The sequence below is a fragment of the Asparagus officinalis genome, chromosome 3 (assembly GCF_001876935.1).
Source record: "Asparagus officinalis chromosome 3, Aspof.V1, whole genome shotgun sequence".
NCBI lineage: Eukaryota > Viridiplantae > Streptophyta > Magnoliopsida > Asparagales > Asparagaceae > Asparagus > Asparagus officinalis.
This window is the reverse complement of record NC_033796.1, coordinates 65,478,565-65,506,229: the sequence shown is the minus strand read 5'-3', so window position 1 is coordinate 65,506,229 and position 27,665 is coordinate 65,478,565.

Below are 27,665 nucleotides of genomic sequence, written 5' to 3'. Positions count from 1 at the left end.
CAGAAAATCGACCCGCTTAGCGACCGTAGAGGGTTTGTGTCAGAGTAGGCTAAGAAAGCTTCTATCCCATCCTTGTACCGGGTGTCTAGATGTCTTCGATCACGTGGTATGCTCATGAACGATTTGTCAGGAACTGTCCGCATCTATAATTTAAAAATTAATGAAAGTGAGCATATCCCGACATATATCATTTTAATTTAGGGATGTAAACGTGTGTTCATAGGACCGCATGTGTGACCGGCTGTCAGAGGAAGGCTTCTATCCTATTAGGTATGTAAACGTGACATGTATATGTATTTACGTGTGTTCAAGTGTACTTTCAATTCGTCAAAATTTCGGCAGCACCTACCCGCTGTTCTCCGAGTACACTATAGTGGGAAGGATATACTCATGCATATCCCTCCGCAATTTGTACACGGAGAACAATGAGTAAGCGCCGCCGAAACTCTGACGAAAAGAAAGTACACAAGAACACAAGTAAATACATATACACGCCATGTTTCCATACCTAACCCGTCCAAACTGGACAGATCTAATAAATATTTATATATAAGCTCCCTCTCACATTGGCGTACAAAAAAGTTATCGGACCGAACAAGATGGTCTCGTATCCGCCAACGATCCTGTACGCGTATGTGACAAGTAAATAAAGAGATTATATATAGTATTTATTGGACGGGGTATTCTACGGCTCGAAAATATGAGTGTACGATGTGTGTAGTTTCTGAGAAATTAGCGATATAATAGTTACGCTAACCCCTTATCCTCACCCTCACCCCTACCCTCACCCTCACCTAAACCTATCCCTAACCCTCAACCTCAACCTCAACCTCAACCTCACCATCACCTAACCCTAACCCTCACCCTCACCCTCACCTAACCTTAACCCTAACCTTAACCCTCAAACTCACCCTCACCCTACCTCCCACCCTCCGACCTCACCCTCACCGATCTCTAACCCTAACCCTAACCCTCACCCTCACCCTCACATTTACCCTCCCCTAACCCTAACCCTAACCCTAACCTTAACCCTCAAACTCACCCCCACCCCCACCCTTACCCTCACCCTCACCGTTCCCTAATCCTAACCCTCACCCTCACCCTCACCCTCACCTTCACCCTCCCCTAACCCTAACCCTAACCCTAACCTTAACCCTCAAACTCACCCACACCCCCACCCCCAGCCCTCACCCTCACCGATCCCTAATCCTAACTCTAACCCTTACCTAATGTATGTTGGAAAAATTGCAATGAAGAGAAAAAAAGAAAATTGACATGTATTTCTTTGATTCCGGTTACAATTTGATTACAAAAGAGAAGAGAACGAATTTGATTCTCCCCTTTGTTTAAAACTGGGTTCTTCACGGTGGCGATGGAGTGCCTCCTTTGAATGTTCGCGTCAAATTTGCTCTCCGTTGACGATCTGACGGTCTTTTATCTCGTGGGAACGATGAACTTCTGTGGAAAAGTTTTATGAGTAACTCTTGTACGAGTTTTAGAACTCTGAACGAGTTAGAACTCTGTGAATAGAGTTGTTAGAACCGAAAATTCGGTTAATGATCAAGTAGATATTCTGTTGTTGAAGAATCCCTTCGGTTTTGATCCTCTGGACTTGATTTGAAAATCCTATCTCCAAGGATTTTTGCCTCTCTCCCGCCTCTCTGTGCAGTTGAGATCCTGAAGATCTAATTTGCTGCTTCTTCGTACCAAAAGATTTTATAGGTGGATAAGAGGTTGTAACTGCCCTCTAAATCCGCTCCTAAGTGGGCGTGATTTCCTCAGATCGTGGGGAAACAGTTCTGAAACCGTTCGACTCGTATTCGAACGAGTCAAACGCCCAATCTGGCATTCAGAACCCAACGTCGCCTCTTAGAATTGAGACGCGAAGTTGGGTGTTAGCTGAACACCAATGAACACGAGGGTCGCTCGTGTTTGGTTTGTTATAGCTTGGAAACGCGGGGGTCGGTGTTGGCTGAACACCAATGAACGTGAGGGTCGCTCACGTTTGGCTTGTTATAGCTTGGAAACGCGGGGGTCGTCTGCTTTTCCAAAATTGTGACGCTGGGATGACTTCCGCGTTTTAGAAGAGATTAGTTGATCTGTAACCTCTTCTAAGAGCGTTGCAAGGACCGTTGTTCAGTAATCCTAGCTTTAGCTGTTGTGGGATGTGAAAGTCATCAGATTGTAACCTTCACTGTAGATTATGAAAACTGCTGAATAGAGTTTTCATCAGTTGTCGGAAGTATCGTTGAATTGTAACACTCCTCGATCTATGTGAAAAGTTCTCTATTTGCAGTTTTCGCTCGACGGCACGAAAACTATTTGATTGTAGTTTCCATTGTTGGAACTTGACGGGAATCAAACATCCATAGTGACTTTTAAACGAATATTTGCCCACAGCTCTCTACCAAGCAGCTCACCAACTAAGTCCAACCTTTTATTTCTAAAATCATTACACTGCTCATCAGCATCTCTAATAGTTGCTAATATTAGTCATGCTGTTGTCGCAACCATCAAGATCAATCATCTTAGAAATGAGGCCATGTTTGTAGCGGTTGCAGAGTTGTAGATACAGCAATTAGAAAGTCGTTTGATTGTAACTTCCATCTTCAGGGCTTGATGAGGATCAACTATCTATTGTGACTTTTAGACAGCCTACAGAACCCCCTCCAAAGTTTTCGAAAGTTCGCGGTTAACTGGGACGAATTTTCAGAATACTTTGGATCCCAAAATTGAGTGAATTGATTGCTCACTCCGTCTAATCGAGCCAGATGATTCTAATGTTGTTGACTTAATCTATCTGTGCTCCTCCAATAGACTCCCCAGCGGAGTCGTTTGTTTCTTCTTGGCCCTGGTCACCTTGATGATTGTTGTAGCCTTGGTAGTCAAGAAGTTGCTATTATAGCTGTCCAAATAACTTCTGCATTTAAGAATTGGAACGCGTGGGTGAGCTCAGCGTTTTGGAATTTCAACCAACCCAAAATGCGAGGGTCGAGTTTTAGACGGGATTCTGGCCTCGAATCCCATCCGTTATGATTTGACAGCCCACAACTGTCTATAAATAGACTGCTAGGGGTCAAATCAAGAGTTACCCGACTCTTCTTGAAATTCCAACGAAAAATTTTCGTTCTCTCCGGTGAAAAAACTGTTCATCTCCTCCGACAAGATTCCATGGCACCCAAGAAGTAGATTGATTCTCGTCCTTCCAAGCCCAATGTCGTCGCGGCTCAGGGGTCGGCGCCGTCTACGCCGGCCGACGGCACTGCTGCTCAGGCGAACGTGCCGCCTCAACTTCCTCTGATCGGTGGTGAGTACAGCCTTCGTGGTCATTAAACTTGCTTCAGCAAGTTTCGATCTCTGGATCAACGAGGAAACTCGTTTCGATAACGTGGGGCTGGCCTCTGTCGTTTAATCTTTTTGACGAGGGGTTCGACCTCCGCATCTCAGATTCTTAACGCGATGGTCAACTTACGCGTCTGAACTCTCTGACGCGAGGCTCGACCTTCGCGTCTGAGATTTTTGACGCTAAGTTTGACATTCGCGTCCTAGCTTATCTGACGCGGGAGTCGACCTTCGTGTCTGGGCTTTATATTTTCCTTGTCTAAATTTTTTCTAAATTTTTCTTTATTTTGCAGTGCGTCATACCAGTCAACCTCTTCCTTTTCGCCACAATTTTGGACATGAAGGTGGTGTGGATATGAACATGACATTCAACCTACGCCAAGAACTCCCCGTTTTCCGAATTAAGGAAAAGAGTCGCGTGGAACTGATCACCCAAGCTTCTCCCGAGACCCTTAGGATATTGGTTACGGACGTTCGACTCGAAAACTTGAGCCGTAAGCCAATAGTCAAATCTGGATTCCTCTTCGGGGATTTTGTTGACTTCGAGGCGGATAATGCTTACGACGGGGACTACAAGTGGTTACGGAAAGTTGGGGACCGCAACCTTTTCTTGCCTAATATGGAGAGGATGTACACACTTTCTTATTTCTAGTGTGCTTCTATTCCACGGCGTATGGATTGTCTCCTGGTTAAGGATCAGGATGGAGTTATTCTCGGAACTCTGACCTTTCATGGGGTCCCACACTCGGTTATAACAGGCAGGTGACAGCTTTGCGGCCAGGTTTATTTGCTAAGGAGTATCCCCTTGGCGAAGTGGCCAGTCCGACAAATACCTTTGTCAAGAGGTTTGTGGCGAAGAAAGGAGAATTTCCCACGCAAGGATTTAGAACTCCTGGCTGGGTTCATTCTCCAGTGACAGGGTGGTGGACCCGGATGACCAAGTTCGTTTTAGATGAATTGGAAACCCCTCTTGCCCGAGCTGGATTGCAGATTCCCGTGTGGGCTACTAAGTTCGGGATTGTTCAGAGCCACTTTCATTTCTTCTCCATATTGGAGAAGTATAATCCCGAGACTTGTACTTTCTTCACCCCCGTGGGCGAGTTAGGTTTCACTCTTCACGAGATGCATGAAGTCTCGGGTCTTATTCTTGGGGATTTGCCGTACGAAGAGTTTGTTCCGGGATCAGCGGAACTTAAAATTTTGAAGAAGACCAACCCCGAAATATACTCCACCCTTTGGGAAGTCATGTGTCACTTCCACATTCGCATACAGCTGACGGGGGTTCGAGGAAGCGGCATTAAACAAGTATCTTGGGCGGAATATTTATTCCAGAATTTGACCAATAAAGGAGCCTCAGTGACCAGACTATCTGCAAGCACTTTAGAGGAAGTTCAAGCCCGAATCGACAATGCTACCTCCCACTACACAAATGAGGCCAAGGAAGATGTTTTCCCGGCTCATACAGAGTTTGAAAGCTTCCATTATCAAGCTCTGATTCCAATTTCTGACACAACGCTGTTGGCTGGGTTCTTGATGCTGTGGCTCAAGCGTTGCGTCGTTCCTACTAGGCCGGTCGACGCCCTCGCTGTTGAGGTGAGCTACCCGGCTGTCCTTTTGGCCCATGGGAAACCTGTGAGCCTCCTTCATGCTATGGTGAGTTGTGTACAACATGGACTACGGGAGTTGGCCTCGGACTTCATGGATGTTACAGAGGTGGAGTCTGGGGGTCACAAGACTTTCAAAACTCCCAACCCCAGGGTGCCACTGCCATACACCTATCTGATGGCTTGGTACGTGCTCCACTGTCCTCCTTTGATGAGTGCAACCTCTCCCCCGAAAGATTCATTCATCCCATTCGTGCAACGACTAGAATCTGCGAAATAGGAAGGGGGATATATGGTTAGAGTTCACCAAATTTTGGCGCGAGACACCCACTTCCATATCTTCTGCTGTTTCCCTAATTTTAAGGGCGGCGTCTACGGAGCCGAATATCAGGACGTAGTGGGTTCTAACGGATTCACTCAGCTGAGTGGGGGTGTTTTCCACTGGGTTCTCTCCATCAGGCCCGGCTACTTGATTTTCCGGCAAGGCATCAACTGTTTCATCGAGCCCTACTAACCCTATAGGTTTGCTTGTCAATTTGGGTATGATTAATTGTACGTCGGGAACCCTCGTCCTCAACTCTTAATTATAGGCAATTTATATGAAGGAGCCAAGGCTTGGTACTATTCTGTGGCAGGTTGTACCAAAGCCATCTTCAGGCTTCCCCATAAAACACCCAACTCCTACACTTCTATAAGCTTCTGTAATTGGTATTTCGCCGCTTCTCAGACTCCCAATTACAACCTGAATACATCTTGCTTAAAAGACATTAGGCATATGTATGCTTTAAGAAAGGGGTCCAAGACATCCCGCTTGAGAGGGATTGACGAGTTCCTATCCATCGAGAATCAACCGGCTAGACAGGAAGAGGAACAAAGAGCTGAACCTGTTCCGGTGGAAGAGCAACAAGCGGTTGATCCCCCCATGACCAGAGCAGCTGGGAAGAGAAAACTCTCAGCGGATGAAGCCGGCAAATACGATAAACAGATTCGTCGGAAGTTGCTGGTTGATTCCCCTCCCCCCAAAGGCCGACAAAAATCTAAGTTGATGGCTGATGCCATCAAAGCTGCTGAAGATGAAGAGCAACAGGAATCTTCTGTTGCGGGCCTGCCACGTAAAACTGGACTTCGTTCTCATGGCCCAGCCCTATCGAGCGATGCTTCTTCTTACCATCCCCCCCAAGATGAAGAGGATGAGTTAATGGCTGCAGATGCAGAATCTGCTCCGGTGATGGACTTTCCGAAGTCTCCTACATTAGAACTAGGGGGTGTCGAAGAGAATCCATCCCCTTCTCCTTCAGCCTTAATGTCACAAGCTCATGATTCAATTCCTAGTCCTACAACGGGACTTATGAATAAACCAGCTGCTGGCACAGATCTTCCGGAACCTTCAGCTGCTCAGGATGATGAGGAGAGAGTTGATTATGACGGCTCCTCAACTGGTGATGCAGCTGACGAAGATAGAGATGATGAGGATGCTGACGTTGGCAACATGCCAGGTGATGCCGCGGGGGATGAAGAGCATAATTCTATAGATGACATAACCATTTTTGATGATGCTCCCAAAGTCCCGTCTGATAAAGCATCTGGCTATACTCCTTTTCACATCTCCGGTAAGCCTAGTTTTCTTCGAATTCTTCAGCATGTTCTTTTCGCGTTCCGACCCTTTTTTCGTGCAGGTTCGCCTCCTTCCAAGACTACTGCTTCTACTACTTCAAAGCAGGATCCAGCGCATGTATCGGCTCCTCCACAAGAGCAACATTTACCTGGATCCCCTACGACAACTGCTTCACCTGTAGCATTGCCTGAAACTACTGATGCGACCCCTTCTTTGGAACAACAGCTCATGCCGGTGTCAGCTCCCGCGCAAGAGCAGCCTCTGCCTGCTTCGTCTTCGGCAGGCGTTGATGAAGATCTCACTTACACCAACAGAGGCGAGGCCCAGCACGTCTCAGGCAAGGGCAATGATGGATTTGACCTTGAGCCCATCACAATTGAATGTTTCTACCACCTCTGCAGCTTCACACCTGGCTCCCCTGCACCAATTTCAATGGCTCTGGGAGCATCTTCAAGTCTCGCGGGCGCACCTGAGTTCCTTCAAATCTCTTTGGTGTACTTGAATAGCCTCGCCAAGAAGGTGATTGAATATGTGGTGCGTGGTCAGGGCACTTTTAATTCTTTTCGACATCTTCTAGAAGCAGGCTTAAACGGAGTCAGAAGTATGGGAAACACTTCGTGGTTCGAGCACTGTTCTGAGATTATTCTTCATTTGGAAGAACAATTGCAGCATTTTGAGGCCCTGGGACGCAGAGAGCTTCAGTCCGAGATCGTGTCCACTTTGGCCAGTCTTCAGGTTGCAGAAGTGGCTCGCCGGGAGGCGATAGAACGGGACTTGGCTGAAAGAGAGCATCAAATCACGGAGCTTCGCGAGCGTAATATTCAAAAACGAGAAGAGTTAGAACGCTCGACTACTTCCATGAACTCGCTTCGTGATAGACTTGTTGAAGCTGAGGCTGAAGTTCTGCGATTAAAGGCTGAACTTGCCCGCAAAGAAAATGTTATCGATATCCTTAGCACCCAAAATGCTACTGGCACTTTGGAATATCATACGTAGGCTCAAGCTTTGGAACAAGCCGGAAAGGAAGCATCGGCTATCGTCACATCCAGCGAGGAAGAACTCCGGGCAAAGGCTGAGGCTATGGTGCGCACTACTCATGAAGAGGAGCTAAACAAAGTTAGGGCCCAACTCATGTCTTTTGATTTGATGCGTGAATGATCTTTATATTTGTAATGTTCTTTTGATAAGAACAAGTTTGTTTTGTATCACTTTCTTTTGGTTATTGAATAAAAAGTGATATTGACTTCTCATTGTTTCTTACGTTTATCATGTTCTGATTTTAAGTAACAAATCACGAAAAACGCCTGAGACGTATTCCCGACTTAGAATAGATCTCCACAATGATTCTGATGCAGGAAACTCTCTTTATTATCGTTTAAGATAACTCTAGAAAATTAATATTTTCCCATAATGGGGCTGACTGGTAGAATTCTTCCTGTGTCATTTCTGCTTTGAAGACTGAAAGAAGTCTATAGGTGTCCAAGGTATAGTTTTAACTCGTTAGGGGGAATATTACGATCAGGACAACTTGAGGACTTATCGCTCTATTGATGAGAATCGATAAGTTGATTTTGTCAGAGGTGTGATTTTAACGTGACATGAGAAATATTACGATCGGAGCAATTTTGAGGACTTATCGTTCTATTGATGAGAATCGATAAGTTGATTTTGTCAGAGGTGTGATTTTAACGTGACATGAGAAATATTGTGATCGGAGTAATTTTGAGGACTTATCGTTCTATTGATGAGAATCAATAAGTTGATTTTGTCAGAGGTGTGATTTTAATGTGACATGAGAAGTATTACGATTGGAGCAATTTTGAGGACTTATCGTTCTATTGATGAGAATCGATAAGTTGATTTTGTCAGAGGAATTGTAGTCATATTGGTAGTGATAATAACTAAATTTAATCTCTGTTAGGGTGATGACTATCTGAGGTGTAATATTAACCTGATGAGTTAAGGAGATACAGAGTTTGAAAAGCACTCTATTGAAAGAATCCCTGAGCTTAGAGGATAAGTATCAAGGGTAGATTCTTCATTTGGAAAAGTTACAATGCTAAGGTAACTCTTGCGTTTGAGGTACGAAATGCGAGGCTAAGAACCTCTATAACACTGGTCTGAGCCTAGCGTTTGAACGCGGGTGTGAACTTCGCGTTGAGATTAAAGTCTTAACTGCGCGGGTGTGAACTTCGCGTTGAGATTAAAGTCTTAACTGACTTTATCTAAAAACGTAAGAGATTTACGTTTTAAAATATAAAACGGTTGGGATTCTCTTAGAATCCCTAACCATCTTAACAGCTTAACGGCTGATATAAATAGACCTGAGTGGTCACGTCAAGAGTCATTCGACTCTTTCCACTTTTGGCTATTTCCAAGAACAAGAACTCTCGTTTGGTTTCAACGAAATCTCCGACGAACTTCATCTCCTTCATTCAAAAGAGTTTCTCCTGATCGACTGCATCAATGGAACCTCAGAGAACGGATTCCGATTCCAAGAAAGTCGCTGGAGCGGCTTCTGAAACGCCGTCGGCTGAGGATGCCGGTGGTGTTCCTGTTCATGCGGAAACATCGTCGTCGTCATTGTCGTCACAAGGGCTTCCCTGTCGTGGTAAGTATTGGCCCAAATAACTTGCCTTGGCAAGTTTCTTTGAAAACCCTAGATGGGTTCTTGATAACGAGGATGATGACTCGTTTTTGTCTGATGAAAACGCAGAGTTGGGATTCCATGTGGGTCTCGACTCTCGCGTTTGAGTCTCTTCAACACAGGGTCTGACTCTCGCGTTTGAGGTTTCTGACGCGAGGCTCGACCATCGCGTTTGAGACTTTGACACGAGAATTTAACTTTCTGTGTTTCAGACTTTGTCTCTATGTCAACAGTTTGCTTCTAGCTGCTAAACTTTGCTTTTGATTGTGTAGTGCTTTTCCTGAACGTGACCCTTTCACCAGAACAACATTTTGGGTATATTGGCGGTCCTGACGCAAATGAAGTCTTCAGTCTTCAGGGCAGAATTCCACTGTGCACTTTCCCTGATTTGGAGAGAACGAAGATAATTAAATTCCCCCGATGTTCTACTCTCAGAATTTTAATCACTGTCTTGGACATGGAGACCCCGATTGGTCAAGCTCAGTTTCCCAAACCAGCATTCATATTCGAAGATCGTATAGCAATCGATGACCATCTTGTACATGTGGAGGACTCAAAGTTGCTGCAGAGAGTTAATAATCGCTTCTTATTCCTTCCCAACATGAAGAGGATGTACCCACTCTCTTACTTCTTGAATGTGAGCTGTCGTCGGGGTTTGACCTTCGACATAGTTAAAGAGAAAGAGAATGTGTCGCTTGGATTTGGTTGGAGGGCTCGTACACAAATCGGGGGACAACTCAAGGGGTTAAGACCCGGTTTATTTGAGAAGAAAGATCCGATTCAGGAGATGCCGCGTCCAGCGAATGTCTTCATTCGTCAGTTCATTGCGGTTCAGGGTGAATTCTCCACCCAAATGTTCAGGTCCCAAGGATGGGTTTGTTCCGGAGAAGAAGGTTGGTGGACCCATATGGTTGACTTCGTTCTTGAGGAGCTTAAGGAGTCACTCGCTCAATCAGGTCTCACAATTCCTGTGCTAGCTACTCGACGTGGGGTTGTGCAAAGCCATCACAATTTCTTCGCTATATTGGAGAAATATAACCCGGACAGCTGCACATTTTTCACACCCATAGGGGAATTGGGTTTTGCTCTACACGAGATGCAAGCGGTATCGGGGTTGCCGTTGGGTAAAATGTCATACGAAGAATTCATCCCTACTACCGGGGAGCTTTCCCTGTTGAGGGCGGAGCATCTAGAAGTCTATTCTACTTTTTGGGAGTTGATGTGCCACTTCCATATATGTGCTCAAGTCGTCGGAATGCACGGAGGGGGAATTATGCCCACCGTGTGGGCGGAATACCTCTTTCAGAACTTGAACCGGAAAGACATAGTTGTATCTCGTGTTGCCGCCATTTCTCTTAAGGATGCTAAAACCCGAGTTAAAGCTTCCAGTGCTACTTATAAGACAGAGCTTGCAGAGGATAACTTTGAGGTTGGTGTTGACTTTGAGAGTTTCCACCACCAAGCCACAGTTCCTATTTCTGACACGGCTCTTCTTGCAGGCTTTTTCATGATTTTGTTGAAACGGTGCGTAGTACCGTCAAAACCAGTAGAGGCAATATTAGCTGAGGTTGTGTACCCAGCTGTTTTGCTAGCGCATGGGAGACCTGTGAGTCTTCTCACTGCTATGGTAAGCTGCATGCAGAGCGGCTTACGGATGTTGACCTCCGAACTTCTCGGAGCCCCGGATGTTAAGGTTGCTGGGAAGAAGGTTAAGAAGTCTTCTCCACCACGCGTACCAGTGCCGTATACATATTTGGTGGCCTGGTACGTATTGCATTGCCCTTCAATGATGACGGGAGTATCTGAGGGTGATGATGCTTATGTTCCCTTTGTACAGAGGTTGGAGTCGGCCACGTGGACTAATTCTTATATAGTCAGGGCTCGACAGCTTTTGTCTCGGGGAGACAATTATAAAATTTTCTGTTGTGCCCTTAATTTCGACGGAGCTAAAGAGAATGCCAACTTTTTAGACATTCTTTTTGAGGGTTCATCTTCATTAGAAGATGGCACTTTCAGATGGCTTCTCATGATCAGATTAGGCTATCTGGTGTACCGCTTGAGGGAGAAGTGCATCATTGAGCCTTACACACCTTCTAGATTCGCCAGACAATTCAGATATGATCAACTTTATGTCGGTAATCCCAATCCGACATTGGCCCAAATCGGGAATCTGTACGAAGGGGCTTGTGCGTGGTTCTTCTTCTTTGCCGGAGGGACTCATGCACACTTTACCTTACCCAACTCATCGCCTGGTTGTTCTACCGTTGCGGACTTTCACGACTGGTTTGATGAGGTTTCTCGAATCCCAGAATACGATATTCATACTTCATGCATAAACGAGATTCGGGAATTGTATAAATCGAGAAGTCGTTTTGCCAAGAGTCGTTTACCAGGAATAGAGGAGTATCTTTCCTGTGAACAAGAGGTGGTCGGAACAGTTGAAGCCTCACAGGAATTGCTTACCATTGAGCCTTCTGGGGAAGAGGTTCATGCAGGGACTGAAGAAGGGTTGCCAACTGCGGATTCTCCTGAAGATAAGGTGGCTGAGGGAACTCCTGCTCCTGAAGATAAGGTGGCTGAGGGAACTCCTACTCCTGAAGATAAGGTGGCTGAGGGAACTCCTGTAGAGACCCCTACTCCTGAACTTCGTTCTTTGAGATCGGGGAAGAAGGCCCTTACTGTGGCAGAGGAAGGTGAATATGACAGGAGAACTCGCAAGAGAAAGGCCGTCCCCGCCAAGAACTCCAAGAGGGCTAAATTGATGGGGGACGCGATGAAGTCTGTACTTGTTGGACTTCCCGAGAATAGAGAGGCTGTCGCACCTCAATCTACTCCTCCTTCCCTTGAAACTACAACAGATGAGCAGGAACCGGCTACCTCAGGTTCAGTGCCGAATACGACCGAAAAGTTATCATCTGAAGCTGCGCACACCTCTACTCGCACTGACTATGAGAATTGTTTTATTTATCCGCCGACTGCTCCACCCCCAAGCTCGGAAACTTTAAGGAAGCTCATCGAACAATTAGAGTACTGGATGCAAATGACTATCGATGTCGTTAGTCTCGGGGACGTGAGTTTCAAAGTCTTTGAACCCCATCTACTGGGGTGTCTCACTAAGATTAGGGACCAGGAATGCATTATGGACTGAACATTGTCGCGAGAGCATTATTATTCTGGAATATGAATTGGAATTCCTTTCAATGCTGCAACGTGATGACATAGGGCCAGAAGTGGATCAGGCTCTTTCTCAGGCCAAAGCTTTAAAAACACAACACCAAGAGGCCCTCCAGAAAAGTCTGTCTGAGACAGAATCTCGTATCGCCAAACTGCATGATGAGCATCTCCAAGTCCAAGGGGACATGGGCAATTTTGCCGTGGGTCTCCGGGATACTGCAGCAGAACTTACTCGTGCTGGTGTTGGGATACCTCAGATAAATGCTCAGCTAGCTGGTGATATGGAAGTTTTCAAAGGGTTAATTACTTACTACGATGGGCTTTTCAAAGGGTATTACAATGAACTTGTGGCTGCCAATAAGATCAGGCGCGAGATTGCAGAAGCAGCACCAAACGAAGAAGAGCTCAAAAACAAGATAACAGAGGAAATAAAAAAGGCTCGTGAAGAGAAAATATTGGCTTTGAAGTCTAAGCTCAAGTCTTTTAGGCTGATGGGCCCCAACGCTTAGGATTTGAATTGCTTTTAGCGGAGGGAATAAGTTTGTATCATTTTCATTTCAATTATCTTCGTTTTGTATCCAGATTGACAATATTGAATGAAAATGTATCATTTTGGTTTTCATCATCTCTTTTTGTTGAAATCTGATTCAGGACAATGAAAAATAATGCAAATGCTATCGAAATTCTCTTTATTGATTATTTATAATAATTCCAAAAAATTTCAATCGTCAGAGGTGTAGTATTAACATGACGGAATACAAGATAGAATTACACTATGAATAGGCAACCCCCAGCCTGATTTAGCTGGGTTTAGGGGGCCACATGATTTATGGGAAATATCTCTTAAGGAATTTCCCATTGATTGGCATCATGAGCCTGTCTCCTTTTTGATTGATGAGGCGGTACGCTCCGTTTGAATAGACTAATTCTACTACGAAGGGTCCTTCCCATTTTGGATTGAACTTCCCTTTGGTTTTGTGCGTCATCACCATGGGTCGTCTGTTGGCCAAAACCAAGTCGCCCTTCTTGAAAATCCGTTCCTTAACTTTTTGTTATAGGCTTTGGAAATACGGGCTTGATATAGCTCAATCTGGTGCTGAGCTTGAAGTCGTTTGTCGTCTAAGGCTTCAAGTTCTTGCAGACGCCGCTGATGTTTTTCTTCTTCTGTGAGTCCAGTTGTAATAGCCACTCTCAGAGAAGGGATCTGGATTTCCAATGGTAATACAGCCTCGCAGCCGTATACCAAAGAGAATGGTGTAGCTCTTGTAGGGGTCCTCACCGTCGTGCGGTAAGCTCACAGACATTCACCAAGTCTTTCATCCCAATCGCGCCGGCTCTTGGAAATAAACTTTTTGATAAGTTTCACTATGGTTTTGTTGAAAGCCTCTGCAAGACCATTTGCTGGTCGCCGTAGATGTGACACTTTGGATTCTGAATTTGTCACAAAATCTCTGAAACCCAAAGCTGACGAATTGTGTCTCGTTATCGTGAACTATTCGCCTCGGGACTCCAAAGCGGTAGATGACATGATGTTTGATGAATTTGATCACATTTGAAGTCTTGACTTCTTTCAATGGGATTGCCTCCGCCCATTTGGAGAAATAGTCGGTCACAGCTAGAATGAACCGGTGTCCTTTGGATGTCGGAGGGGAAATTGGTCCCACGATATCCATACCCCACATTTCGAATGGCCAGGACGCCGACATGGGGTGTAAGTTCCCTGGTGCTTGGTGGATGAAGTCCCCATGAATCTGGCATGCGTGACAACGTTTAGTGTAGTCAACTGCATCTGAGAACATCTTTGGCCAATAATAGCCGATTCATCGGAGGCGATCTCCTAATTTAGCTCTGGGCTGATGAGCTCTACACATTCCGTCGTGAGCTTCTTTGAGGGCCTCCCTTGCTTCCTTCCGAGAAAGGCATCGAAGCAAAACTCCATCATGTGACTTACGATACAGGACTTGAGAGACTGCATCATAATAGAATCGGAGGGCCTTTCGTTTGATAGAGGCCGCTTCCTTAGGGTCATCAGGCAGAATTCCGTACAGGACGTAATCGATATATGGGACTTAGGGTCATCAGGCAGAATTCCGTACAGGACGTAATCGATATATGGGAATCTCCAATCCCTAGATTCCAACTCGATAGAGGTTGTACAGACTTCCCCTGTCGTTGTCTTGTATGGACTTTCCTCCATAGGAATCTTAGAAAAGTATAGTTTCCGTCCCGCGACTGGAATCATTGTTTCAGCCTCCGGTGGTAATGCCAATGAAGTTGCCAAGGAAGCTAAAGCATCTGCGTACGCATTCTGAGCTCGTGGTACATATTCGATAAAGAAACCTTCGAACTTTTGAGCTTGCTCTAGCACTGCGAAGTAATACGGGATCAAATCCTCATGACGTACTTCGTATTCCCCTCGGACTTGATTAACGATGAGCTGAGAGTCACCGTAGGCCTCGAGGTGCTGAATATTAAGTTCTTCAGCTAATTGCATTCCTAATAGTAGAGCATTATACTCGGCTACATTGTTGGTGCAAGGTTCACTTAGGGAAAACCCCCTTGGAATTACGTGACCGTTTGGAGAGATTAATACTACTCCTACTCCTGCGGTGATTGCTCCATGAGGGTTGGCTCTAGACGCGCCGTCGAAGAATAACTTCCACACTTGCGTAGCTTCCTGGGTGACGCAAGCTTCAACGACTTCGTCAGGTAATTCTTCATACAACTTAGACGTTCCCGATACTAGGTGGTCGGCTAAGAAGTCTGCCAGTGCCTGACCTTTGACCGCCTTTTGAGGCATGAATTGCATGTCGTATTGTAACAAGAGAATAGCCCACTTTGCAAGTCAGCAATTTAGAGATGATGGTTTCGTCATCAGAACTCTCAAGGGATTCACCTTAGAGATGACCTGAATGGTTTGTCCAACTAGGTAATGTCGCATCTTTTGAATTGCGAATACCAAGGCGAGACATTCTTTTTCGATCGGATTATATCGGTGTTCTGCTCCCATCATAGTCCTGCTGAGGTAATAGATGGCTTGCTCTTGACCTTGATCATTATTCTGGGCTAACAAAGTCCCGAGAGAATGGTCCATGGCTCTTACGTACAACAGGAATGGTTTTCCTGATATTGGGGCCACGAGAACTGGCGGTTGAGTGAGATATCTGTTAATCTCCTCGAATGCTTTTTGACACTCTCCATCCTAGACAAAGGATACTCCTTTCTTCATGAGCTTAGAGAAAGGTTGGCAACGCCCTGAAAGATTCGATATAAATCTTCGGATGTAGGCTAGTCTACCTTACAACCCTTTGAGCTCTTTTAGATTCTTCGGAGGCGGCATGTCTTGGATGGCACGCACTTTCTCTGGATCAAGAGAAATTCCCTTGGAGGTAACAATAAATCCCAAGAATTTTCTGCTTGATACTCCGAGAAACGATTTTGTCGGGTTCATCTTCAGCTGATGTGCTCGCATAATCTCGAACATTGTCTTCAGATCTGTAAGATGATCACCTTTACACTAGCTCTTTACTGCTATATCATTAACGTAGCACTCGATCTTCTTTCGTAGGTGTTCATGAAAGATCATGTTCATTGCACGTTGATAAGTTGCACCTGTGTTTTTCAGGCCGAAGGGCATCACTGTATAGCAATACACCCCCAAGGGTGTTCTAAAAGCAGTATGTTTCTCGTCTTCCGCGTGCATCTTGATCTGATTGTATTCGGAGAATCCGTCTATGAAAGACATCCTTTCATATCCACAGGTGTTGTCGATCATAACATCTGTGATAGGAAGCGGGAACTCATCCTTTGGACAGGCTGCGTTAAGGTCACGAAAGTCGATGCATATACGGACCTTACCGTTTTTCGTGGGTACTGGGACTATGTTGGCCACCCAGTCCGGATGTTGTTCTTCCCTAACGAAACCTGAGTCTATAAGCTTTTTAACTTCTGACTCAATTGATTCCATGATCTCTGGACGAAACCTGCGTTGTTGTTGTTTAACGGGTTTTGCATCCGGGTCGATGTTAAGACGGTGCATGGCAACCTTCGGGTCAAGGCCAGGCATATCTTCATAATTCCAAGCGAAGACATCGATATATTCCCCGATGAGAGATATAAGGTCCTCTTTTTCGGATGATGATAAATCTTTAGCTATAAAGATGGGCTTGGGATTAGACTCATCTCCCATGTTGACCTGGATCACTTTATCTTCGGTGGGTGGTTCGCGATGTTCGAAGCACATAACCCATAAGATGTTGAGGCGTTTGATCCAAGGGTCATTGATTGATTCGATTAATCCTTCATCATCCCCTGCGTCTTCATCTGGATGACTAGTTGAAACCATGTTCACAGTCAGATTTTTAAAGAAGGGTCTGACACTGATGTCAGATTCCCAAGAAGATGTTCCGGATGAATGGTTCTGACACAGATAGTTACTGATTTCATTTTCTGAGGCAGAGGGAGTTGTGACATAACCTAAGCCTCTTCCGGTTTTTTGATAATAATCCGGAGGTTTTCCCTCAGGGGTGAGAGACATTCGGATCGGTGTTCGTCTTCCTTTCCCAAAGTTCAAACCATGTTTCTCATTAAAGTTATACCCCATTCGTTTCATTAAATGTATAGAATTGGGTTCGTGATAATGGAATTGGGGAACTCCGTCATCTTCCTCTGAACTTCCTCGTTTGAGTTGTTCGGGTTTGACTTTACCAAAACAGATCGGCTTATGCCCTTTCCTTTTGGATGGGACTTTGAAGAAAGCCTTCCGTGCATCTTCTACTTCTTCATCTGAAGCGAAGGATGACTGAATTGGTAAGGTGAACGATGCCTCTGTGCACAGTACGTGCTAAGGGTTAGTACCTGCATTAAGATCATTCTCTATTTGTTTATTTTTAGAGGAGACATTAGACAAGTACGCCAAAATAAAATCTTCATTAATGCACCACTCGCCCTCGCTCGATACATTATTATTACTCTCATCCTGACCCATTACATCAAAATTTAACTCCCATGGACAATCTTCATCAGGATCTGGTTCAGTATCAGCTTCGTTACCACTGTCCACATCTTCTTTCTCTTGGGACTCCAGATAGAAGACGGAGTCAGTGTGGAAGTTTTCCGCTTCTCGGAAGGGGTATTTTTCCGCAATTAAGGTTCAGACTTCCCCCTCGTCGTTGGCGTACTTCATGACCTGATGCAGTGTAGATGGGACAATACGGTTTGCATGTATCCATGGTTGTCCTAGCAAAAGATTGTAGGACGTGTCCGCATCTATGATGTAACAAGTCACCTCAGACTTGAGATCTTCAATTTGACACCTAAGTTTAATTTTCCCCAGGGGCCGAGTGCTGTTGGCGTTGAATTCGAAGATAGTGGTCTGGGTGGTGTTCAGTCGGTGCATAGGAATCCCTAAGTCCTGCATGACCCTATAAGGCATGATGCTGAGCGCTGAGCCTGGGTCTACTTAAACACGACTGATTTCGGAGGATCCAATATACCCTATATAGTACAGAGGTCTGTCATGCTTGTGTTTAACCTGCATGTCTTCCTGTGTGAACGATATGCAGGGTAAACTTCTTACTGCTTGTAGACATTGTCGACAAGTTTGTTCTTCCGAAGCTTCGGGAATTGGAGTGACTTGGGTGATGAAGCTCTCTGTGTTCTTTAAGGCTTCGATAAGAGCTTCTTTGGTGGTTTTGGACAACTTCAGGAGCTCGTATAGAGTAATCCTGGCCGGTATGTTGGCCAACTGCGTCATGACATTGAATTGGAAGGGAGTGCTCGACTCCCCGTGTTCCTGGTGGAGATTTTTGTTGAACCGGAGTTCCTTTTGTTTTCCCTTATCAACTGGCTTTTTCGGGACAGAACCCCTAGCGTCTTGGGGCTGTTCTTCAACCTCTTGAGTGTTCTGGCCGTAATCCCTCAAATAAACTTTTCCTGACCGAGTGCCAGGGTTGTCTCCTGGGTACGCTTCCAGGGTAATCCTTTCCTCTTCTGAATCAGTAAGAGGTTTAAGGTGGTCATCATTTTCAGTAACGGAGGAGCTAATCATGTTGGAAGACTTAGCCTTGCCTCCCTTTTTTCTGGACGAGGTATTCGTCCATTGTTGATCTCCTTGTAGATCAGGGTGGACCCACATGATTTCCCCTTTTGAGATAGTGAGGGGTACCAACCCCCTGTCTTTCTGACTATGCAAGTCAGCATTCTTCAGGTGCATTTCTCCCTTATGAATGAGAACGACGCCATTCACAGTTACTACTGGGAGGAAGTCACCGAATTGGACCGCTATCATATTGGTGGATACGGTCTTCTGCTCGGGTTTCAAAGTGAGCACATTAGTATTTACCAAATTCTACAAAATGTCTTTGAAGACATAGCATTTTCTGGTAGGATGTCCAAGGAATCTGTGATAACGACAATAGTTGGGGTCATCCACCTTTCCTGCTTCATCTGGCTTCCTGACTTCAGGGAACTGCAGCTTGTTGTTCTTTCGAAGCAATTGGAATAAGGTATCTACATGCTCCTCTTTAAACGAATACTGCTTTGTCGCTCTTTGTTGATTTGGCGCCTTACCTTGCTTAGTAGCCGGTGGTACTCGCGTATAGTCGGCTGCTAAAGTCTCTTTTCCCTTAGACCGTTGGGCGTTGTTCTGATTGCGTTGCTGCTGCGGCTTGGGTTGTGGCACTTCTTCAGCTTTGACTCGTGCCACTATCTCTACAGCTTGTTCTATTTGTGAAACGAGTTGTCTCCAGGAGCGACACCCCGCTACTCCCATCTAAGCAAGGAGCTGGGTCTGCAAATTGTGCCTGCAAGTTTTAACCAAAGTTAATTGGGTCATACCTGAAGGGCATCACAGTGCCATGCTGCGGAATCTCTCAACATAGGTCTTGATGGACTCTCCTTTCTTTTGCTTAGTGGCGAGAAGAGTCGGGACTGAGACCTCTGTGTCGTCCTCAAAGAACCTGGCCAAGAATAGCCTTTCCAGGTCTACCCATTTCTGGATAGATCCGGTAGGCAATTTCATGAACCATTCGAAAGCGACACCCTTGAGGGTACCGATGAATAGCCTGGTCAGGATGGCGTCGTTCGCTACTACATCTCCAGTTTGGGATTTAAAGTAGTAAATGTGCTGATTTGGCGATCCTGTGCCATCGAACGGTTGCAAGGTAGGGGCCTTAAACTTCGGTGGGTAGGGAGCTGTATGCCACTCAGCAGCGTAAGGCCGCACCACTCCTTCTTCGCGGAGCTCGCTTCTATTGGCAATTGCGTTGAGGCGAACCTCCAGTTCATCCACTTTAGCAGACTGGGGATACAGCTCTTTTTCCACCTCTTTCTCATTTTCAGAAGATGAATCCAAGTTGTGAGTCTCACGATCTGAAGGTTCGTGCACTTTCTGCTTTCCCTTTGACATAGTTCTCCGGGAAGACTCAGGTTTTTGACCTTTTTCAGCGAGAAGTTGAGCCAACATCTCCTTTAATTGGAGAAGTGTCTCCTGTTGGGTCTGGAGCATGACATGATGTTCGTCCACTCTTTTGGCTATGTCTTCGGGGTTTCCCGTCATGTAAGCAGAAACCTCTTGTGCTCCGACAGAGCTTGAAGATTGAGATTCGGCTATTGCCGAATGTTCATCACTTGTTGTAATGCCTTTGCTAACTTTTGATAGTTAACCGGGCGAATAGCTCCTATCCGAGTCCGAGTATACCGATATACTCCTTCGAATTGGTCACAAATTTCTCGGACGGTTGGCGGATGACTCTCTTGCGACTCATCGGAGTCAGTATGCGAAGCTTTCCCTCGGCCGATCATATTGATAGTGACCTGAGGGTGTTAAGGCGAGCCTCCAGCTCATCCACCTTGGTAGATTGAGGGTGCAGTTCTTTCTCCATCTCCTTCTCACCTTCAGAAGAGGATCCCAGGTTGTGAGTCTCACGATCTGAATGTTCGTGCACTTTTTGTTTTCCCTTTGAAGTTGTTCTCCGGGAAGACTCAGGTTTGTGGCCTTTTTCAGCAAGAAGCTGAGCCAACATATCCTTTAACTGGAGAAGTGTCTCCTGCTGGGTCTGGAGCATGACATGATGTTCGTCCACTCTTTTGGCTATGTCTTCGGGGTTTCCCGTCATGTAAGCAGAAACCTCTTGTGCTCCGACAGAGCTTGAAGATTGAGATTCGGCTATTGCCGAATGTTCATCACTTGTTGTAATGCCTTTGCTAACTTTTGATAGTTAACCGGGCGAATAGCTCCTATCCGAGTCCGAGTATTCCGATATACTCCTTCGAATTGGTCACAAATTTTCCTAACAGTTGGGGAATGACTTCTTTGCGACCCGTAAACATTAGGCCGAGGCCTACGTTTAAATGATGAAACAGACCCCTGAGGGTCATGTTTTGGTTGAACGCGCCCCTGAGGGCCGCGTTTAGTTGGTGGAACAGACTTCTGAGAGTCATGTTCTTTTTGAACGCCTACGTGAGAGCCGCGTTTGTCTTTGGCAGCTTCCTTCTGAGGGCTGTGTTTTGAAGTAACAACGCGCCATTCAGGGTCGCGTTTCAGCTGTATCAGCCGAGGCTCATAATCGGACTCATTGCCACGATGCGAATGTTCTGTTTTTGGAACGCTAGGCTCGGGCAAAATTTCAGAAATGTGATCTTCGCGTTGGGCCAACATTCGGCTTTCACGCAAGTGTGCTCGTCGTATGGATCTTCTCCGTCTGCGAGCAGCGTTCTTCTTGGCTTGTTTCAAAGCCTTAGCAGCAGCGTCGTTGACGTTTACGGAGCTCGTCTCCTCCATAGGCCGTTTGTGGCCTGAAGCACGTCGTGCTGACGCGGATGTGGGCTTTTCAGCCATCAAAGCTAGTTTAAGCTCCTGTCCGAAGGAGAGGGCTTTCTTCGGCATTTCAACAACAGAGTTGATCTCCTTGGAGATCTTGCGGACATCGCGTTTAGCCTTGGGGCTAAGCGATCCCGAGGATAATGCCTCATCGTACTTTGCTTGATCAAACTCTACGACGAGAGTTTCTACAGTCGTTCCCATGAGGTGGACGTCGGACTGCGCCACCACTTCTTCATCGGAAAAGCTAGTCCCCAGCAGAGTCGCCATCTTTTGTATGTTGGAAAAATTGCAATGAAGAGAACAAAAGAAAATTGACTTGTATTTCTTTGATTCCGGTTACAATTTGATTACAAAAGAGAAGAGAACGAATTTGATTCTCCCCTTTGTTTAAAACTGGGTTCTTCACGGTGGCGATGGAGTGCCTCCTTCGATTATTCGTGTCGAATTTGCTCTCCGTTGATGATCCGACCGTCTTTTATCTCGTGGGAACGATGAACTTCTGTGGAAAAGTTTTATGAGTAACTCTTGTACGAGTTTTAGAACTCTGAACGAGTTAGAACTTTGTGAATAGAGTTATTAGAACCGAAAATTCGGTTAATGATCAAGCAGATATTCTGTTGTTGAAGAATCCCTTTGGTTTTGATCCTCTGGACTTGATTCGAAAATCCTATCTCTAAGGATTTTTGCCTCTCTCCCGCCTCTCTGTGCAGTTGAGATCCTTGTAGGCTGTCTAAAAATCACAATAGATAGCTTATTCAAACAAGCTCCGACAACGGAGGTCACAATCAGACGACTTCCCAATCACTGCATCCACAACTCCACAATTGCCACAAACGCGACCTCACTTCTGAGATGCTTGATCTTGATGGCTGTGACAACAGCATGGCTAATATCATAGCAACTATTAGAGATGCTGATGAGCAGTGGGACGATTTCAGAAATAAAAAGTTGGACTCAGTTGGTGAGTTGCTTGATAGAGAGCTATGGGCGAATATTCATCTTTAAGACACTATGGATGTTGATTCCCGTCTAGCTCCTACAACGAAAGCTACAATCAAATAGCTTTCGGGTCGATGATCGAAACATATAGTCGAATAGTTGCTTGGTAGAGAGCTATGGGCGAATATTCATCTTTAAGACACTATGGATGTTGATTCCCGTCTAGCTCCTACAACGAAAGCTACAATCAAATAGCTTTCGGGTCGGTGAACGAAAGTTGCGAATGGAGGGCTTTTCACATAGATCGAGAAGAGTTACAATTCAACGACACTTCCGACGACGGATGAAAACTCTATTCAGCAGTCTTCACAATCTACAGTGAAAGTTACAATCTGACGACTTTCACACTCCACAACAGCTAAAAGCCAGGATTACTGAACAACGGTCCTTGCAACGCTCTACAGAAGAAGTTACAAGTCAAATGGCTCCTTCTGAAACGCGGATGTCATCCCCGGTTCAATGGTGTTCAACCAACGGCGACCCTCGCGTCGTCAATGCACAAGCCAAACGCGAGCGACCCTCGTGTTCAATGGTGTTCAACTAACAGCGACCCTCGCGTCGACAATGCACAAGCCAAACGCGAGCAACCCTCGCGTTCAATGGTGTTCAGCTAACACCCAACTTCGCGTCTCAATTCAAAGAACACGAAGTTGAGTTCTGAACGCCAGATTGGGCGTTTGACTCACTCAAACATAAGTCGAACGGTTCCAAAACCGTTTATCCCACGTTCTGAGGAATTTTCGCCCACGTAGTTCATCGTTCCCACGAGATAAAGACGGTCGGATCGTCAACGGAGAGCAAGTTCGACGCAATCAATCGAAGGAAGCACTCCATCGCTGCCAAGAAGAACCCAGTTTTAAACAAAGGGGAAAATCAAATTCGTTTTCCTCTCTTTTGTAATCAAGTTGTAACCGAGATCAAAGGAATCAAAGTCACATTTTCTTTATTCTCTTCTTTACAATTTTTCCAACAAACAAAAGATGGCGACTCCGCTGGGGACTAGCTTTTCCGACGATGAAGTGGTGGCTCAGTCCGACGTCCACCTCTTGGGAACGACTGTAGAAACTCTCGTCGTAGAGTTTGATCAGGCGAAATACGAGGAAGCCCTATCCTCTGGATCGCTTAGCCCCAAGGCTAAGCATGGTGTCCGCAAGATCTCCAAGGAGATCAATTCTGTTGTTGAAGAGCCGAAGAAAGCCCTCTCCTTCGGCCAGGAACTCAAATTGGCTCTGCTGGCTGAAAAGCCCACGTCCGCGTCAGCACAGCGTGCTTCGGGCCACAAACGGCCTCTGGAAGAGACGAGTTCCATAAACGTCAACGACGTTGCTGCTAAGGCTTTGAAACAAGCCAAAAAGAACGCCGCTCGCCGACGGAGAAGATCCATCCGACGAGCACACCTACGAGAAAGCCGATTGTTGGCCCAACGCGAAGATCGCGTTTCTAAAGATCCAACCGAACTTGGCGTCCCCAAAGAAGAACGCTCACTGCGTGGTAATGAGCCCAACTATCAGCCTAGGCTGATACAGCTCAAACGCGACCCTGAGTGGCGCGTTGTTCATTCAAAACGCAGCCCTCAGAATGGAGCTGCCAAAACCAAACGCGACCCTCATAGGCGCGTTCCAATTGAACATGACTCTCAGGAGTCTGTTTCACAAATTAAACGCGACCCTCAGGTGCGCGTTCAAACGAAGCATGACTCTCAGGAGTCTGTTTCGCCAACCAAACGCGACCCTCAAGGGCGCGTTCAACCAAAACTTGACCCTCAGAGGTCAGGTTCATCATTAAACGCAGGCCTCGGCCGGGTGTTTACAACTCTCAACGCGACCCTCGCGTTATTTCTCAGGAACGCGATCTTCAAGAGGTCCGTCAGGTTCAAAAAAGTTAGCGTGGCTTTAAAATTCACGTTCGACAAGAACCAATATCACCGACCCAAGGGTAGGGGGTTCCATCTCCACCTCCAAGCCCGGGGAAAGTTTCCTCCCAAGTTCCTGATCTGCGGGAACTGTTGTCGAGAGGAAAATCAGCAGCACAAGCAGCTCACTCATGTCAATGTGAGAGGCTTATCTCAGCAGTCTTGTCAGAATGCCCTTGTTGTGCAACAACACCTCGGCAGTCTGTATTCGACAGGTTGACGAATGTCGTTAGACCTGCCAAACGACAACGCCGCAACAGAAAGAAGACAGTTGAAGCGGAATACCCTCAGGTCACTATCAACATGATCGGCCGAGGGAAGGCCTCGCGTACTGATTCTGACGAGTCACAGGAGAGTCATCCGCCAACTGTCCGAGAAATTTGTGACCAGTTCGAAGGAGTATATCAGAATACTCGGACTCGGACAGGAGCTATTCGCCCGGTTGACTATCAAAAGTTAGCCAAAGGCATTACAACAAGTGAGGAGCATTCGGCAATAGCCGAATCTCAATCTTCAAGCTCTGTTGGAGCACGCGAGGTCTCCGCTTACATGTCAGGGAACCACGAAGACATCGCCAAAAGAGTGGACGAACATCAGGTCATGCTTCAGGCGCAACAGAAGACACTTCTCCAATTGAAGGATATGCTGGCTCAGCTTCTTGCTGAAAAAGGCCACAAACCTGAGTCTTCCCGGAGAACAACTTCAAAGGGAAAACAAAAAGTGCACGAACATTCAGATCGTGAGGCCCACAATCTGGGATCCTCTTCCGAGGGTGAGAGGGAGATAGAAAAAGAGCTGCACCCTTAATCCACCAAGGTAGATGAACTGGAGGCTCGCCTCAACGCAATCGCCAACAGAAGCGAACTCCGCGAAGAGGGAGTAGTGCGGCCTTACCCTGCTGAGTGGGATACAGCTCCCTACCCACCGAAGTTTAAGGCCCCTACCTTACAACCGTTCGATGGTACAGGATCGTCAAATCAGCACATTTACTACTTCAAGTCCCAAACTGGGGATGTAGTAGCAAACGACGCCATCCTGACCAGGCTGTTCATCGGTACCCTTAAGGGTGTCGCCTTCGAATGGTTCATGAAATTGCCTGCCGGATCTATCCAGAAATGGGTAGACCTGGAAAGGCTATTCTTGGCCAGATTCTTTGAGGACGACACGGAGGTCTCGGTCCCAACTCTTCTTGCCACTAAGCAAAGGAAAGGAGAGTCCATCAAAACCTATGTGGAGAGATTCCGCAGCATGGCATTGCGATGCCCCTCAGGTATGACCCAATCAACTCTGGTTGAAACTTGCAGGCACAACCTGCAGACCCAGCTCCTTGCTCAAATGGGGGTGGCAGAATGTCGCTCCTGGAGACAACTAGTCTCACAAGGAGAACAAGCTGAAGAAATAGTGGCACGGGTCAAAGCCGAAGAAATGCCACAACCCAAGCCGCAGCAGCAAAATCAGCAACGCAACCAGAACAACGCCCAACGGTCTAAGGGGAAGGAGACCTTGGCGGCCGACTACACGCGAGTTCCACCGCCGAACAAGCAGGGCAAAGCGCCAAATCAGCAAAGAGCGCCCAAGCAGTATTCGTTCAAAGAGGAGCACGTGGATACATTATTCCAATTGCTTCGAAAGAACAACAAGCTGCAATTGCCTGAGGTCAGGAAGCCGGATGAAGCAGGGAAAGTAGATGACCCCAGCTATTGTCGTTATCACAGATTCCTTGGACATCCTACCAAAAAGTGCTATGTCTTCAAAGACATCTTACAGAATCTGGTGAACGCTAATGTGCTCACACTGAAGCCAGAGCAGAAGACCGTATCTACTAATATGATAGCGGTCCAATTTGGTGATTTTCCCCCGGTAGTAACGACGGACGGCGTCGTCCCCATTCGCAAGGGAGAAATACGTCTGAAGAATGCTGACTTGCATAGTCAGAAGGACAGGGGGTTGGTGCCCCTCACTACCCCAAAAGGGGAAATCATGTGGGTCCATCCTGATCTGCTGGGAGATCAACAATGGACGAACACCCCGTCCAAAAAGAAGGGAGGCAAGGCTAAGTCTTCCAACATGATTAGCCCCTCCATTACTGAAGATGATGACCACCTCAAGCCTCTTACTGATTCAGAAGAGGAGAGGATTGTTCTAGCGGCATACCCAGAAGGCAATCCTGGCACTCGGTCAGGAAAAGCTTACCTGAGAGATTATGGCCAGAACGCTCCAGAGGTCGTGGAACAGCCCCAAGACGCTGGGGGTTCTGTTCCGAAAAAGCCAGTAGACAAAGGAAAACAGAAGGAGCTCCGATTCCACAGAAATCTCCACCAGGAAACTGGAGAGTCGAGCGCTCCCTTCCAATTCAACGTCATGGCGCAGCTGGCCAACATACCGGCCAGGATTACTTTATATGAGCTCCTAAGGTTATCCAAAACTACCAAGGAAGCTCTGATTGAAGCCCTGAAGAATACAGAGAGCTTCATCACCCAAGTCACCCCGGCTCCCGAAGCCTCTGATGATCAAACTTGTCTGCAATGTCTGCAAGCGGCGAGAAGTCTACCCTGCATATCGTTCACGCAAGAAGACATGTAGGTCAAACATGAACATGACCGACCACTGTACTACACAGGATATATCGGATCCTCCGAAATCAGTCGTGTTCAAGTTGACCCGGGCTCAGCGCTCAGCATCATGCCCTACAGGGTCATGCAGGTCTTAGGGATCCCTATGCGCCGACTGCACACCACCCAGACTACTATTTTCAGGTTCAATGCAAACAGCACCCGACCCTTGGGAAAGATCAAGCTCAGATGCCAGATCGGAGATCTCAAGTCTGAGGTAGCATGCTACATCATAGATGCGGACACGTCCTACAACCTTTTGCTAGGACGACCATGGATACATGCAAACCGCATTGTCCCATCTACTTTGCATCAGGTCATGAAGTACGCCAATGATAAGGGCGAAGTCAGAACCTTGATCGCAGAAAAATACCCCTTCCGAGGAGTAGAAAACTTCCACACCGACTCCGTCTTCTATTTGGAATCCTAAGAGAAAGAAGATATAGATAGCGGTAATGAAGCAGACATCGAGTCAGATCCTGAGGAAGTTGTCCTTGGGAATTAAACTTTGATGTAATGGATCAGGGTGAGAGTAATAATGATGTACCGAGTGGGGGCGAGTGGTGCATTAATGAAGATTTCATTTTAGCGTACTTGTCTGATGTCTCTCTTAATAATAAACAAATAGAGAATAATTCTAGTGCAGGTACCAACCCATGGCACGTACTGTGCACGGAAGCATCACTCACCTTACCAATCCAGTCATCCTTCGTTTCAGATGAAGAGGCGGAAGACGCACAGAAGGCTTTCTTCAAAGTCCCATCCAAAATGAGAGGGCAGAAGCCGATCTGTTTTGGTAAAGTCAAACCCGAACCACTCCAACGTGGAAGTTCGGAAGAAGACGATGGGGTCCCCTAATTCCATTATCACGAACCCAATTCTATATACTTAATGAAACGAATGGGGTATAATTTTAATGAGAAACAGGGCCTGAAC